The 15,875-nt window shown below is 48.3% G+C and overlaps 1 long non-coding RNA gene across 1 annotated transcript in view; it reads right to left on the bottom strand.

Moving 5' to 3' along the window:
* Window positions 1–6,809: 6,809 nt before the first annotated feature.
* LOC147641897 (uncharacterized) overlaps window positions 6,810–15,875 on the bottom strand; it is a 49,677-nt gene continuing 40,611 nt past the window's right edge. Inside the window, exon 2 of the long non-coding RNA XR_015266350.1 lies at window positions 6,810–7,177. This is a non-coding gene — a long non-coding RNA (uncharacterized LOC147641897). The remainder of the gene's footprint in view (window positions 7,178–15,875) is intronic.

Genomic DNA, 15,875 nt, shown 5'->3' with positions numbered 1-15,875 from the left:
CTGGCACTCCAATATAGTGGCGGCCGTCACCTAGTCCCAAGGAGCCCCAAAAGCCACCAACTCCTCCTCTTGAGGGTGCAGTTTATCCATCCATTGTGGAACAAGCTTATAAGGAGGTTGTGGAGGAATTCACTCAAGCACCACCCATGGAGAAGGAATCAGTGCCTACCTTGGTCATTCCCCCAACCACCACACCTCCTTCAAAGGTGGATGAGGAGTCTATCCAACCCAAGGTTAGTAATATATGTTGGGAGGAAGTGTTGGTAGGGGAAAAGGTGGAAATCACCCTTCCTCAATTATGTGGTTTGAGCCAGGAAATAGGAGAGATACTGCTAGGATCGGTCTCGCATTGGATGGATTCGAAGGCAACTAGGGGTGAAGCCACATCTAGTAGTAGTGGACGACGGCCCAGGTAGCAAGCAAGGGTATGCCTCACTACCCCAGGAGTGGCTAATCACCAAAGCCCAAGGGTGACAGTCTCCGTGGGAGGAACTCAAATTGCAGGGGCCATTGTGGATGGTGGTTTTGGTGTTAACATCATGCTTGAAGCCGCTAGGCAAGTCTTGGGTCTCCGAATTTCCGAGCCAGCTCCCTTCGCCATCTGAGTGGCAGACCAGAGAGAAGTGATACCCGTGGGACTAGTCAGGCAAGTTCCGATCACTTTTGAGGGATTAGTATTTGAAATGAATTTTGTGGTGTTAGACCTCCCACCAGCTAGAGGAAAATGCAAAACTTCTCTCTTTCTCTTTCTCCCTCCACCAACCACCCTTTCACCCCTCTTTTTCCCTCACCCCACTGACTTTCCCTCTCATCTCTCTCTCCCCCCAGCCCAGCCCAGCCCAGCCCAGCCCAGCCCACCGTCCACCCTCCCCCTTCCCCCCCCCCCCTCTCACCTCAACCCATCTCTCCCTCCTCTCACCGTCAGACCCCCTCTCTCCCCAACTGACCCCACCCGCCCCTTCCCTCTCGCAATCATTGCCTCCCCCCTCTCTCACTCGCTGACCGCACCCCCTCTCCCTCTCTCTCTCTTTCCCTCCTCAACAACCACCCCACCCCTCTGTCTCACCCCACCGACGACCCCTCTCACCCTCTCCTTCGCCACCCCACCCATCTCTGCCTCTCTCACTCACCGACCCCCCCCACTCCCCCTCTCACCCATCGCCACCCTCTTGCGCCGACCACCCCCATCCCCCCTCTCTCCCTTACCCCACCGACCCCCTCGTCAACTCATCCCCTTACACCCCACTCCCCCTCTCACCTGTCGCCCCCCTCTCGCTGATCACGCCCCAGCCCCCCCTCTCTCCCTTACCCCACCGACCCCCTCGTCAACCCATCCCCCTCACACCTCACTCCCCCTCTCACCCATTGCCCCCCTCTCGTCAACCACCCCCGAGCCCCCCTCTTTCCCTTACCCCACCAACCCCCTCGTCAACCCATCCCCCAAACCCTCACTCCCTCGCCCCCTCGTCAACTCATTGCCCCCCCTCTCGTCAACCACACCCGAGCCCCCCTCTCTCCCTTACCCCACCAACTACCTCGTCAACCCATCCCCCAAACCCTCACTCCCTCGCCCCCTCATCAACTCATTGCCCCCCCTCGTGCCCCCTCGCGACTCTGCCCCACCAACAACCCCTCAAATCTTGCAACCAGAGAAAGGCCTTTCTTCAGGCCAAGCAAGTTCATGCCCATCTCGTCCAACACAAATCGAAACTCGCCAACGTGCTGGGGACTACCTTGTTTTCACTCCGGCAACATGCGGTGGCATCTAAGATGCATGCGAGATATCTCTCACTTTGCCTTGCCGAATTGTCTTCTCCTGGACTTCCATGATTGCCACATACACCAAGTCGCCCCCTTCTCCCTCTCACCCGGTCCCTCTCCCCCCTCATCGACCAACCCCCTCACCAACCATGCCCACCCCACCGACCAACCCCCCCTCTCTGACCTCACCCATCTCGTCAACTCACCGACCCCCCCTCCCCCTCTCTCACCTCACCGGACCTCACTTCTCCCTGTGCGTAGTCATCTCCCCCCTCTCTCCCTTTCCCCTTCCCGTCACTCTCCCACCGGCACCCGCTCTCACAACCGCCACCTCTCACCTTTGCATTATGCTGCCTCACAGGCCAATTTGAGGTGGGCTGTGAATGCAACGAATCATCATAGACAGATGCCTTTCATGCTTGCTTGTAAAAATGGAAGGGTATTTTGCATTGAGCGGCTTGTGGACTAGGAGTTGATATCCTCGTGTTTGATGCTCCCAATGCGAAGACGCGCTCCCATTATGCAACAAGGAGCGGCCACCTTGATTGTGTCCAATGAGTTTTGGATGTTGCCTAGATGCCCACAGTGGCACAAACATGTGGCGCTACACCTCTACACTTGGTAGCTCGTTCCAACCAGTCTACAGTAGTCCACTTGCTTTTAAGTAAAGGGTCTCTCGTGTGTGCAATGACCACAAGATCTGGTGGAAGCGGCTGTGGTTTTGGAAGCACACCATTACATTTTGCAGCACATGGAGGATCATTTGAATGTGTTAAAGAGCTTTTGGCATGGGGTGTAGCTAGGTTGCAAAGAACCTCTCAATGGAACACCCCTTCTTCATCGCTCTGTTGTACCATAACACAGAATGTACAGCTCTTCTTAACCCTTTGACTGGAGAGCCCTTGGTATGGCCATCTCTGCAGCAGTTTATGTGCGTAACACTGAAGCAAAAGTTCTGTTTGCAAGCTGCCTTGGTAGATGCTAATGAGGCTTGGGAAAAGTGGATCTTTTCTATTAATGAGAAGCGGATCTTTTATGTACTGGCCATGGCCATGTTTCATTTTATATCTTTGTTGGCATGGATTTCTGCAAGGATAAATGATAAGTTCGTGTATTGGAAATCTCGGGGTTGGCCTATGCATGTTCGGCTCAAAGTGGCACAATCCATTATGATTAGCATGATATCTTTTTTCTTGCCTTCATTGCCATGGACGGGAAAGCTTTGCATCAGATACAATAGTCAATTAGATTTATGCTATAGAAAAGAGCAAGAAATAAGCCAGGGTAGACGTGGATTTCTTAGGAACATGTTACTACTCTGAAGAGGAGTGGAGGGGCAGCCCTATTAGATGTTAGATTACATATGGTCGCTAGGAGGGTCTTTATTGCAAGATATGTGTGTCTCTCAAGAGCCATGGATGGTAATGGCTAAGGCCCTCATAGAGGAGGTCGCGCACTTGTGCATGGTAATACCAGGATTGATGGTACATGGTGAAATGTAGTGAATGGTTCCCAACAAGTTCGAGTGGTGGCTTCACCTCTCCTTTCTCATTTGATGATCTCATGGAAGGAGCAATTGAATTCTATGGCATGGGAGGTGTTGGCTACTTCAGGACTTCTGGAGTGGCCTGACAAATTGTTGAGCAGCCAAAATTCAATAGAATGGCTTGATTAGGATTAGTGAGAATTTTGAATGCTTTGTTGCCCTGTAGAGGTCACTTATTGTCTTTTAGAAAAATCCATCAATATTTTCAGGTTCCACGTGGATATGTTCAATTGTGGGAGAAGGTAAGGGTAACACTTACACCGTTTGGTGATTCCTCAGTTGGAGGATCATCAACCTTGGTTATATTGGGCATTTAGAAAGCCTCAGGACATTGTCCAGTGTACAACAAATCAAGTGTACCATATGATGGTGGAAGATAAGCGTTGGATCACTGAGAAGGCTAATAGAGTATGGAACATCAGTAAGAATAGGGCTTGGCAAAAGGAAGTAATCTTACAAGGCTGGTGCTCTAAGATTCCATATTAAGGGAAGGTGTTCCTATGGCGCATGCTAGTTGGAGACCTACCATTGGGGGACCAATTGCGAAAGTGGCGGATTGCTTCTAGAAATTGTGTTTCGCACTACATGCTTGGAAACATGCACACATCTTTTCATTTCATGTCCGGTGGCAAAGAAGGTGTGGGATTTCTTTACTCGCGTATGGACTGCGTTGATAGATAGGCCCATAAATTTATAGTAGCAGGATTTTGAATAGGCTAAATAACCCAAAGCATTCACTTTTCTTTCATTTTTTTCAGGTGGACAGGTTTGTGGCATATTTGGCTAACTAGAAATGCCTTCATATTTGATGCAAAAGTTGGTATCATAGCTCACATAGGTCATATAAAAGGGCTACTACTATGGCAAGTCTGTTCCTTGCAGTCAACTCATTGGATGAGGATACTCCAAGCTACACCTATGGTTCGGAGTAATTAGTGAAGAAAAGCTAGTACATTACATCGCGGCCATGTGGCCATTTGTAAAGTAATTTTTTGGTAATATATCTTCTATTACGAAAAAAAAGGGAGAGGACTAGATTGTCCATTGTGCATCTTGCTTACTTGCTTCATGTGTGAGAGAGCGAACCATGTATTAAAGTGGAGCAACCATAGAAAGTGACACACTAGAGGAGCAACCACGGTGAGTGACACACGAGAGGAGTGAAGCCGCAGGGAGGAGTGACCAAACAAAAGTTTTGCTTTTTGTTGAAGCTCGGCTTGTCACATGTAACAAGCAAGCTCCAAACAATAGTTACATAGGTAGAAGTGGAGTGTAATACACAAATGAGATAAGATATCATCTTGTGGAGATCATTCAAAAAAATACATGATATCACTATAGCTTAATACATATCATTTTTTACTTAGGTCCATTTACAATTCTACATTTATAGGATATTTGCCTTACAAAAACTGTATAGAATATCCAACTGAATATATGTATATGTATATATATATATATATGATATTGTCTTATGTATACATACATATTCTTTAGTATCCTTCACATGTACATGGCATGGAGGTTTTCTTAAGAAAGAGATCCACAAGAATATCATACATTATTTACTAAAACATTGATGGCGGCACAATAGTGAGTCCTCCAAAGGACAATAACAAGAACTCATAATATCCATATCTGGCTCTAATTAAGCTAGCTATTTTGGTAGCATTACAAGATATAAAATGGAATTAGGGAAAAAACATTTATCACCAAAAACATTGTGTGATAATTTTCTTATCCATGCTCATTTATCCTATAGGAAAACATGAGCATATATCATGGCTACACCATGCTAAATAGAGATTTGTATAAGAAGGATTAAATAGGAAAGCTTAGAAAACAATTCATCGTCTCAAGAAAAAAATCATTTGATGATTTCTTTGACTCCGCCCAATTTACATGAACAAGAAAACATGAAAATTATATTCACATGAGAAGAAAAAATCATCCATTATGGTTCCACCATCCTTTGTCCCTTTTTAGTATCAACAACTAAGATGAAAAATTATATATTAAATTTGGCCTTGGATATGGGTATGATAGGAGTGTCAATTGTTCTTGGAAAAAAGTCAAATTTTTAATGTGTAATGTTCATGATCCAAAAGACACTTTTTTACGTGTCTATGATTCAATGAATTTTGTAAATTAACAAGGCATAAAAATGTCCTAAGATATGTTTATGCTGTCTCATAGTAGTATTGCAAGGCATCCCATATTTCATAAGCAAGGGATAGATGTTGTAACATGATTAGCACGACCGTTATGCTAAGAGCATAGAGCGAGTAGAGTCAAGTGGAACCTCATTCCTTCACGTGTTACAAAAGGAAAATTCAAGCCAAGATGGTGGCTTAGCAAGTTTGTCATTCTAGAGCACTAACTTTACAAATAGAGATGGTGAGGTTACCTCTTATACACACCCTTTGGGGTCATCAGGAAAAAGTTCAAATTTGCCTCAAAAATGATAAAACCTAGGCCTTCACTTCTAGGTTATCCCCTAAAGAGTAAGACTATCTTAACATATAATACATGTATGCTCAAATGTTTACATGAACATATAATTTTGAAGTACAGCCTCTTGTTGAGTCCAAAGTGTATTAAAAAATTGAACATCTACTCAATGAAGGGCTAGCCACACTCATGATCCCCTAACTCTTTGAAGCCAGTACCACCTATCACATGATGCTAGCATACTCTATTTGCCTTAAGAGTTTCTACTTTACTTATGCAACTCCAAGGTAATTCTTACACTTTCAAAAAAATAGTTCACTTTCATATTTCTCTAAAACCAAGTTCCCTCTTTTTTCAACAATCCTTTTCCTCTTTTCAACAAGCCTTTCCTCTCATGAACCTTTTACTTGTTATAAGAAAAAATTCCTAACGCACTTTGGGATAGTAGCTGTTTATTTTAGAAATCTATTTACAAGAGGGGATGAGAGGATTAAAGTCTTTGGGCATATTAAAGGTTTTCAAATTCACTCTACCTTGGAATGGTTTTAGTTAGCTCATATTTGCAAGTTCCCATTTATGAGCAGCTTTACATGTACCTAAGAATGGTTCGAGCACAAGACAATAATGAAGCCTAGGACACCACTAGAAACCTTCATGGTAGTGCGGAATGTTACCTGAAAAATGGGACACACAGGAGGAGCCCGGATGACCATGGGAGGTGGGGGATTTACATAGCAACGTCTTGTAGTTATATAGGTATGATAAGTGAAATAAGGCATCTAGACATGGCAAGGCTGATATCATCACATCAATATTTTCACAAGACACATGTCTATAAGAGGCTTGCCTTCATTGGTTAGAGAGAGAGAGAGAGAGAGAGAGAGAGAGAGAGAGGACTAATAAAAGAATTTGCAGCTCTTTTGGAGCTTGAAAGAATTTCTAAACACAAGAATATAAATACAGTAAAACCGTCCCTTCAACGTTAAGTTTTTCCATTCATTTTTCCAACCGGGGAATGTGGTCAACTCTAAGCATTATAAAGACATCAAAATCAGAATGAGAAGATCCTATTAAAATGTTTCCTGACTTACAGGTGACAGTTCATTACATCTGCACTTTCTCTTGTTGTCACGATAACAAAAAATTTCCAACCTTCATCCCATTAAAGAACCACTTGATCCCACATGCATAGAAACAAGGGGAATTTGAAACACTCCATCCCCTTCATCTTTAGAACTGTATAAATTGAGGGTTATGTGTGCTGGATCAGTCTCCATCCCTTACCCTTTTCAGCAGCTTTGCTGCTGCTCGGCGAATTGTTTTGTTCAGTTTAAATCCTACTATCACTCCGACACCAAAGCTTATCAGGGCAATTTTTGTGCACGCCCACCCTGTGACCACATATCTTGTCATTTTGGTCTGCATCAAAAGTCACCACAAAACACAATCAAATAGTGGTCGATAGCTTTTTTTTAAAGGGTTTGTGCATGGAGCCTTTCCCACTTCTAGTTTCTGCCCCCATCTTTCCCTTGTTTTTCTCTTGTTTACCCCTCCTGCACTTGGACTCCACCCTGCTGTCTGAGCTAACAGCCACTGTCAGTCGCATGCAGCTACAATCCAGACTCTCCATAAGGGGGTCTTGAGGTCTTCCTATGTTGCATCCTCAGAATGGGTCACATGGACCTTGCATTTTATTGAGAAGACCAGCTGGGAAAATCTTTCTCGATGCAAAAAACCCATAGAGGGATGTCGAAGGGAGAGACCACCATCCACAGACGTGGTAGAGGAGGATCATTTGGGGCCGAACACTCTGTAGACATGGATGCGACAACAATGGCAATAAGATCTCGACCTCATTGCACAAGCATATTGTGTGTTGGGCCCTAGCATTGCTGCTCTACAGTTGCAGTGAGGAGCTAGGAGCCGTAAGATTGTGCAGGGTAAGCCTAGGCTCCTCAAAAATTGTGCAATCACAATGATGGCTAGAGGGTGCACACACCAAACTGTTCCTGATCAAGGGATGTTGTGGTCGCTGTCCCTTCGCAATGAGTGGGCTGTCATAGACGGGCACATGAATACAGAAACTATTTGCCAAGACACAACATACATACCCATCACATCATGGACATGTTCCAATACATTTGTCACAAAAATCAAGAACATTTAAATTCTGTTAACACCATAAAGTAACTTTGCACATGACACAGCACTAGACGCTGAAGTTGGGCCAGCACCCCTCCCCAGGTATCTTTATTACCAACAGAGTATTTTCTTGTACAAGATGTGGGTGCCTGGGAATTCATACTCCAGTGGCAGCACCAACCAAATCTGTGTAATGTAGGAAAGAAAACAAACCCTTGGTCACCAACCAAGGGCAAAGAAGTTAACAACCGCTCTCTTGATTACCTCGGGACCCCTGTCACGCCCACCCAAGTTCTAGTACGTGATCGCACCCTCTAGCTTAAAGCTGTCTACACAGCTGTTCGCACAAACAGCTATGTTTCAAACTTTCTGGCCACCCATAGGTTCCACCAGATCATACATAAGTCCTCCGTGCTTGCCCGGAGCGATGTCCTCTGTCTTCATGACTGAATACAGTCCCGGACAGCCCTCTGACCAAATCGTCTAGCAACCTGTGAGCAGTGTAGTTGCCAGGCAAATCCTGTATCTATTCCGGCCAGTGAAACTCTTGATATCCAACCCTGTACTATGCTGAAAACAGTTCAGCCAACCTGTAGAGGAGGAGAAAGCCCTGTAGCACCCTTTGTGCAAGTCAACTAGCTGTCTAAGGCCTGTAAGCAATTCGACCCGCAGAAAGAGAGAAAAACCACAGTCAACCAGCCCGGTAGCAGCTGTTTATGAAGTCGACCAGCCCTATGACACCTGTGTCGAAGACGTCGACCAGCTCTATGACACCTATATCTGCTGTCCAGCAGCCCTGTGCCACCTGTAGAAGAAGTCAACCAGCTCTGTCAAGCACTTGGAACATAAGTGCCTGCGACTAATCCTGCCTTGTCCAGCACACTAGGGTTGCCCAGAAAAGCAACTCGTTGGCTTCAAAAATCTCTCCCTAGCCTCTTTTAGCAACTCATGGGATTCAAGCCATATGCCCTAATAAATGGCCTTGGTACATTATTATAGTCCACCTTGATGTGAACTCACTTATAACCTTATAAGTTTGTCCGCCCAGATTTTAACCTGTAACCATAAACTTTAGTAAACAAGGCAATAATAGTTAAATAGAGTTAAGTGTGCACACTTACCACCTACAAAACACGTAAAATCACCGCCTTAGTCCTAGAGAGGTGTGCACATACATGTCCACGGGGTGTCCAAGCATCCCCGATGCCTGTGGACATTCCACAGGCAAAAATATCAAGCAATGTCCAAGCAACAAAACAAGTCACACATGCAATTGCATTTCACAAGCATATGCTTGTGCACAATAATTTGGATTAAATCTTGCAACTTGCCATCTTGTACACCAAAGTAATCCCGACCACGGGCGTTGTCATGCAGGATTCAAAATACTCACCAGAGCAACTGCCCTTCCATGAGTTCACATACCTCACCAAGGTTACCACCCTTCCATGAGCGAGTCCATCATGCTCCTACTTCCAAGACAACATCTTGGAAATCCTTCCGCATGTCACAGCCCTTTGGAGGATTGTGACATGGGCTCTGGAAGTGAGCTGAACAAGGCTTGCTACAAACCTGGAGGAGGCCTAGTTGATGAGGACTGGGGAAGGTAAAGATCCACCAACTAAAGGGCCTCCTGCTTAAGAGTGTTGTAAAGTCCTCCATAGGATCTGCCCTAACTGTTGAGATATCGAGCTTATCTAGTGAGGTGGTGGACACTGATGACCCGCCTGGGGGGATAGGCCCCACACTTACACCACTGGCATGGTTGGTGAGATCATGGGTGATATGCAGCTAGTGGGATGACAGGCTGTGTGACAGCCATTCTAGAGACAGGCATAGTTATAGCGCCAGCTCATTTAGTTGGTTTCACACTATAGAGAACCCTAGTATGTATTTGGTTGAGTACCTTTTCATATGGTGTACTCCTATCTTTGTATATGGTGTGTTGAGTGTTATGTGAAGAAGAAGAAGATTTTCAGCCTCTCACCTTGTGTGTTCTCTTTTAGGGTTTTGTGAGTGTGTGTGTGCTTGCAAGAGCTCAAGCTCTCTTCTCCCCTGCATCTTTTTATGGTATCAGAGCCCGGTTCATGCTAAGGGCTGAGCTGCAAGCAAGAGAAGCACAGGAAGCGGTACGAGGGTAAGAGCTTCATCTACTCTTCTCTATTTGTGTTGGCGATTACACCCTTGTCGGGAGCTCTACGGGAGGCACCAGCAAACGATCTCTGATTGAGGAGCTTTCTTCGTGGAAGTAAAGCTATAGGGCAACTATACTATCCTATATTGGACTTCATTTTTTGGGCCGAAAACGCGTTTCAAGCGCGTTACGACCTCTGTTTTTCAGAAAGCAGGCGATTTCGAGCAATGCGGGTAAGTCATCGATTCTCTGCAGGACTCTGTTTTAAGAACTGCAGGAAGACAGATTGGTTGTGCAGACATTGTGTGTGCTGCAAGGAGGTCAACAGTTGCCATTGGGTGTATGTATGCACATTGAGGTCATTGGTTGTGACATTTGAGTGTAGTACAGTACCGCTGCAGAAAATACAATAGTTTGTGTAGGACAAACCAGAGTGCTGTTTCTGGTAAATTTGTGTGTCTGGCAAGATGTCAAATGATGGCATAAACCAGATTGTTGCTGAGAAGCTTGATAAGAACAACTTCCATGCTTGGAGGTTCAGGTTGACAAATTTCCTGATGGAAAAGGGTTACTGCGACTACATAGAAGGTGAGCATGAAGAGGCACCGGATATACCGGAGATCAATCCGACTGCTGCAGATGTGAAAGAGTTCAAGGATTGGAACCAAGGAGCCAGAAAAGTTATGTATTGGCTCTCTATCAGTATACAGGACACAATGATTGGGCACATCCAGGATGCCAAGTCTCCCAAGGAGGCGTGGGACACCTTGGTAAAACTCTATGAAACGAATACCAAGGCACGAAAGATACAGTTGAAGAATGAACTTCATACTGTGGAGAAAAAGAGTATGTCTGTGAATGACTATGCATTGAAGATCAAGGGTATTGTGGAATCCCTTGCATCTATTGGCGTTTCAGTAGATGATGATGATAAGGTGGAAGTCTGTCTACGTGGTCTCGGGCCACAATACAAGGCGTTCAAGATGTCTATTCAGACTCGGAAAAACATTCCCAATTTCACAGATTTAGTGTCTATATTGATTATAGAAGAGAAGAGCTTGGGTGAAGACGAACAGCCTTCACAAAACAAAAACAGTTCAGAGCAACACGCCTTCTACACAAGTTTAGGAAGAGGACGAGATAGGGGAGGCTGTGGACGCAACCAAGGAGGTGGCCGAACAGGTAATCAGAATTATGGCCAGCAACAGCAGCAACAACAGTCCTAGAATTCACAACACGCAGGTGGAAGAGGCCAATTCAGAGGCAGGGGGAGTCAAAGAGGTCGTGGAAATTGGCAAAGGCAGTATGATGATACACATGGATGCTTTTATTGTAGTAAGCCTGGACATGTGCAGGCAGATTGTTATAAGAAGCAGGCTGACATGCAAAATGGAAAATTGTAGCAAAACAACTATGCATCCTCGAGCAGAAACAATGAGGATAATGAAAGGTTGTTTGTTATGCAGCATGTCGCTAATGCCATGTCTGAAAATGTTGAAGCAGCACATAAAGATGATGTATGGTACGTTGATTCAGGTGCTTCGAATCAAATGACAAGTCATGGAGAGTGATTCAAGGAGATGAAAAACCTTGAAAGACCAGGTTTTGTGAAAACAGGGGATGACACTGCTCATCCAATTGCCCATGTTGGAGATGTGCCATTGTCTATGCAGGATGGCAAAGTGAAGTACCTTGCAGATGTACTTCATGTTTTGAACATAACAAAGAATCTGGTTTCAGTTGGCCAGATGATTGTGCAGGGTTTGCAGGTTCGGTTTAACCCTGATGGTTGTTATGTTGAAGACTTTAAAGACAAGTGCAGGTTGGTTGCAAAAGGTAACAGAATGGGCAGAATGTTTACATTGAATGTAAACATGCCTGAAGTGAGTGCTGCGATGTTTGCAAATGGTTCACAAATTGCTGCAGACACAGACATTTGGCATAAAAGAATTGGACATGTGAATGTGCATAGAATGAAGTCTATGCAGACTAAAGGAATTGTGACAGGCCTGCCAAAGTTTAAAGTTGAAGGTATGCAAAAAATATGTGAAGCATGTATTTCCACATGACAGAAATGTGAGCAGAAATGCACTAGATGTTGTGCATTCAGATGTATGGGGTCCTACGAAGACCATGTCTATGGGAGGCTACAGGTATTATGTGACATTTATTGATGACCACACAAGGAAAGTGTGGGCATACTTCAAGTTGTCATTGGGCAGATACTTCCCCTGTTGAAGATCTCATGCCATCATCGCTCGCTGAAGCTATCGCTCCCCCCCCCCCCCCCCCCGCTCGCGCTGACTGTACGCCCTCCCCCCATTCCCGCCCTCGCGTCTGCTCCCCCCCCCCGGGGCGCCTGCCCTCGCGTTTGCCCCCCCCTCCCCCGCCTGGCTGTCCTGCGTGCCCCGCCGCTGTAGCGCCCGCCGTCCCCTGCTCCTACTCCTTTGCGCCCTCCTGTCCTCCTTCAGCGCCCCGCCCCCCCTTTCGCCGCCGTCGCCTTATCTTCCCCCCTGCCCCCTTTTTTCGCGTTGCTTCCACCTCCCCCCTAGGGGCTTTTTGTCTTCGCCGCCTTTAACTCTCCCCCCCCCCCCCCCCCCTCCCTCTTTTTCTGATTTTTCCGTCCCCTGGGGCTTTCTTTTTGCCTTCCGCCTTCCCCCTCCGTCCTTTGTGTGCAGCTCGGTTCTTGCAGGACTCTCCGCATTCGCTCCGCCTTCGACATTGCTTCAGACACTGATGGAGGCTTCTCCTGCCCCGCCTCAGAGGGACTCTCCCGCAGCCCCCTCGCCCGCCCCTGAGGATATCCCCATCAGGCTTTCTCTTTCGCCAGAAGAGGACGCGAGCCTCGCCGCAGAGGTGGAACGCCTCCAGGCACATTCCACCATCTGCCGTATAGTCGGCACTTGCCCCAGCAGAGGGGAGATCCGGGATCTTCTCCAGGCCCGCCTTCTTGCAGATGTGGGCAAGATCCTGGACGTTCAGCTACTGGGCCGTGGACACTACCAGATCGAGTTCGAGACAGCCCAGAGCGTGGCCAAGGTCCTAGCCATGAGTCCCCTTGACATCAGGGGTGCTCGGGCATTCTTCAGACCTTGGCAGCATGGGTTTGACCCAGCAGCGGCCGAGCAGGGAGAGCGCCTTTTCCATGTTACAGTTTGCTTCCCTGGACTCCGCCGTGAGTACCTTCCGCTCCTTTCTAGGCTAGGAGCAGGGAGACCGCCTTTTCCATGTTACAGTTTGCTTCCCTGGACTCCGCCGTGAGTACCTTCCGCTCCTTTCTAGGCTAGGAGCATTGGGTTCGGTGTTAGAGACTGGCCCCACAGCAGCTTCAGTGGTGGCCAGAGCAGCTGGGCTACCTTCGGTCAGAGTTTTGGTTCTTGACATCTCCTCCCTTCCGAAGGTCATTCAGCTACCTAGGATAGGGGGGGGGATGGATTGATCAGAGAGTGGAGTTCTCGGGGCTCTCGAACCAGTGCTTTATTTGCAGGCAGGTCGGCCATCTGGCCAAGGCCTGCCCTCGCAGGAGACCCCGACCTTCACCGCAACAGCAAGCCCCTGATGGCCCACCCACAGGGGCAACCTCCGGGACACCTGCTCAGGCCACAGAGACCTCGGAGTGGCAGCCTGGACAGGGGCGCCGTCAAGGGAGACAGCCACAGCAGCACGCCCAGAGACCGATGCAGCAGCAGCCACAGTCTCAGCATCACTGGGTTCCCGTGATGAGGAACAGCTTTGCTCCCCTCCAGGAGGAGACCCCTGCGACGACTGAGGACCAGGGGATGCCAACACCCCCTCCTCCACCCCCCCACCCCCGTCCCCCCCTACTGCCTCGCTTCCACCTTTGCCTCCTCCCATCCCCGCTCCGGTTTCGGCAGCGGCTCCTTCTCCACCCCCCTCGCCCCCCCCCCCGCCCGCCTCAGCTCCCCGGGAGGCCTTGGCAATCCCCTGGCGTTCACCTGCAGTCTGGAGGGCTCTGAGCACCGACCTTGCTCGAGCACCGCAGAGGAGACTTACCATGCCGATTCGGGCTTCACGGACATCATCTATCCGCAGTCGGCCGAGTCGCCTTGGCACTAGACAACGCTCGGAGGCTTTTGATTACTCCTTCACACGGCTTTTTGGAGCAGAGGGCCCCCATGAGCCAGCACCCATCAGAGTTCATGTAGTGATACCTCCGGCCCGCGGGGAGGAGGCGCTTGATTCAGCGGTGGCCTTCTCATTCCCTCGCTATGGCCCATGCGACCGGGAGTGGACTCTGGAGCTCGCTCTTAGCATTTTGAAGACTCGGGCAGTTGAGTTTTCTCACCATGTGAGCGATCTGGAGGTGACAGATGTGATAGGCCGACTATGGGAGTTGGCTCATTTTTTCTTGGATCCCGGGAGTGTGGATGCCTCAGGGATTCGTCATTTGGTCGTTCGCATAGTGGCAGACTTAGCACGCGACCCTGGATATGTATGCATACATGAGGTTGCTCTGTCTGAGCGGGAGGCAGTCGCCATGGGACACAGCCATTGGCGCCTGATCCGTGATTCTTGCAGCACACCGGGTGGGCAGATTCGTAGCCGCTCGGATGGGGACTATTCTCCATCCAAGCCGCTTGCGAAGGCCCGCCGTACGGCTGTGACAGCATCCACCTCAGCAGGTCATCCATGAGGATCATCTCATGGAATGTACAGGGCCTTGGCGGAGCACATTATATACGCTATCGTGGTTGCTTGAGGCAGGAGCTTTAGAGATGCCAGGTTGGTGGCAGTATTGATATTTTGATGATGCAGAAGCACCACTTGGGTGAGAGTAGGATCCGGAGATATGGTTCGGTGATGCTTGGTAGATGGGACACCTTTTGGTCTGCAGGGTTTGGCCCTTTGGGTGGACAGGTAGGAGTATGCATGGTCATTGCAGATGTATGGCGGCAGGCCATTGTGGATCGAGGGATCATTGTGCCTGGTAGAGCACAGTATGTCATTCTGAGGATGCATGATGAGCTCTTGGGCGTGCTCAATGTCTATGCGCCCAACCATGCTAGTGCCAGAGCAAAGTTCTGGACCCAGGTTACGGATGCATTGCCAGAGGCCGCACATTGGTGTGTCGGGGGAGACTTCAACATGCTTGAGGACCCGGCCGATAGGGTGGGAGGCAGTCATGTTACAGTGCACGGCACGGAGCTTGCAGCTTGGGAGCGATTTTGCATGTCACTGAGGATCACTAATGCATGGCAGCATGGGGCCTTCTCCCGCTCTCAGGACAGTCTTAGTTTCTCTCGGCCGGATCGCCGGCAGGGAGGGACTAATCTATCACGGATTGATCGCTTTTATGTGGGCGACTGGTTAGGGGAGCAAGGGGGCTCCGTTGGCATTCTCGCTGGCACCTCATTTTTAGACCATGCACCAGTTATTTTGACACTTGAGGAGAGGACACGAGAGCCCAGCTTGCAGTTGAGGATCCCAGAGAGGGTACTTACAGATCCTAGTCTCGGTGAGGACATTGAGAGGATTTGGCATGATAGTCAGTGCTCTGACCAGGATGCAGCAGGCTTGTGTGCCCAGGGACTCATCGAGCTTAGCTCTTTTCTGCACGCTGCAGCTTTGACACGGCTAGGAGAGACTCGCGAGCAGGAGCATCGGCTGAGACGCAGCCTTGCTTCGCTTCAGCGCCTTTAGGAGCAGCAGTCTGCATGTGAGTGGGTGGCGTCCCACCTGAGCCAGGCACGCCAGGAGGTTAGAGAGGCAGAGGAGCAGAGACATGAGTTTTACTATCGTCGCCAGGCCTCTCAGTGGACGCAGCTTGGTGATAGAGTGACTGGGGAGTTTTTGGAGATTACTGACCCCGCCATGCTCAAG

This window comes from Cibotium barometz, chromosome 1 (assembly GCF_041138505.1).
Source record: "Cibotium barometz isolate CiBa-2024 chromosome 1, ASM4113850v1, whole genome shotgun sequence".
NCBI lineage: Eukaryota > Viridiplantae > Streptophyta > Polypodiopsida > Cyatheales > Cibotiaceae > Cibotium > Cibotium barometz.
The sequence above is the reverse complement of the archived record's forward strand: the minus strand, read 5'-3'. Positions and strand labels throughout refer to the sequence as shown.